The 1,618-nt window shown below is 60.4% G+C and overlaps 1 long non-coding RNA gene across 1 annotated transcript in view; it reads left to right on the forward strand.

The window, feature by feature from the left end:
• Nucleotides 1–155: 155 nt before the first annotated feature.
• LOC113205781 (uncharacterized) overlaps nt 156–1,618 on the forward strand; it is a 64,171-nt gene continuing 62,708 nt past the window's right edge. The window contains exon 1 of the long non-coding RNA XR_008011479.1: nt 156–433. This is a non-coding gene — a long non-coding RNA (uncharacterized LOC113205781). The remainder of the gene's footprint in view (nt 434–1,618) is intronic.

A 1,618-nucleotide genomic window follows, 5' to 3' on the forward strand; every position in this document is an offset into this window, starting at 1 on the left:
GCCACGCCCCTCCACGGTGCCGCCCCACCGCGCGCCCTGCGCCCCGCCCCGGTGCCGCCGCCCCCACCGCGCCGTGACGGTGAGGCGGGGCGGGGTGAGGCGGGGCGGGGCAGGCTCCAGCATCCCCTCCCTCTCCCGCTCACTGGGCCAGTGTGCTGCGAGCAGGGGTCCGGAGGGGACCCGGCAAGGCTCGGCTCGGCTCCGGTCCCGGCGCCTTAGCCGGCCACCTCCGCGTCACGTGGGCGGCATCGCGGTCCCCTTGCGCCGAAAGCGCTCGCGCGTGTGCGGGACGTGTGCGTGTGCGTGCGTGTGCGTGTGTGTGGATGTGCGTGTGTGTTTTATATGTGTGTCGACGTGAGATTGCGTGTCAGTGCGGTGACCGTGCCAAATAAGAACAATACATACGTGCATCAAAAGTGCCAAAAAAGTGAAAGTACGTATATATCACACTCTTATTTTTCTTCCCACGACTGTGTTTCCTACCCCGTGTTTCTTTGGCCTGCTCTCTCCGCATGTGGTCGAGAGGCGGTGCAGCCGTCCCCCGGTGGCTCGCGTTGTCGTGAATGAAATAAAATGAATACCCCTCCTTCCCCTCTTGTCGTAGCCAGGGGAGAGAGGTTCACGGGAGCAGCCCACACGCCGCAACCCCACCACGCCCCCGGTACGCCACGGTACGCCCCCGCCACGCCCCCGCCACGCCCCACCACTGCTGCTGCTTGAGAATTCCCTGCCTTGCTGCCCCTACTCGGCCTACATTTCCATAGCAAACGTCTCGGGATTTGTTGTTTCAGGTTTGTTAGGGAAATAGAAAGAAACCTTACTGCTGCCGCTTGGGGTTACGGGCGCCGCAGGACGGGAAAGGGGGGAGAGGGGGGTTAAGCGACCGAAGGAAGAGAGAGACGATAACCACCACATGATGTGCATCCCACCAAGAGGGCATCTGCGAAACATACAAACACATAGTTTCCCAAAACGTGCAAAACTGTTAAACTAGTGAAACACTTACGAATTTTACAAACAAATAGTTTGTGGAGTAACTCCAAGAAACTTATTGACATCATATTGCTTTCTCTGCATGGGAGTAGCATTAATACTTTCACATCTGGCGTGACTTCTTTCCTCGCTCAGGTTTTTGTTTTCAGTTTATCACATTAGTAACAGCAGTTGTTCCATCGCGCGGGTCCGGTAGCGGTTTACCGGCAGTGTGCCACTGACAGAGCAGCGGCGGCGGCAACGGCAGCGCAGGCAAAACCTGCGGTTGGACCCTAACGCCCCCCATCCCCTCGCCACCGCTCCCACTTCCCCCCAAACCCCCCGAGCAGCGCGGCGGACCCCTCTGTATATCCCCCAAAGATGGGGTGGGGTGAGTGGGGGGTGGTGTTCGGGAGGAGAGGGGCTCCGGACGTGCCACCACAATCCCGAGAGCCGCTCGCGCTAAGAGCAGCGCGCGCCGTGCCGCGAGATAGGCGGCACTATCCACGCACGCACACACACACACACACACACTGATGCGTCAACTAGAACGGCACTAAGCATCACCCCCACTCCCCTTGCAACAGCGTCCTCGCCGCCCTCCGCCGCCCCCCCTCCTTTCTCTCCCTCGCTTTCTCTTGCCCCC

Source organism: Frankliniella occidentalis, unplaced genomic scaffold (genome assembly GCF_000697945.3).
Source record: "Frankliniella occidentalis isolate FOCC.00 unplaced genomic scaffold, Focc_3.1 Scaffold120, whole genome shotgun sequence".
NCBI lineage: Eukaryota > Metazoa > Arthropoda > Insecta > Thysanoptera > Thripidae > Frankliniella > Frankliniella occidentalis.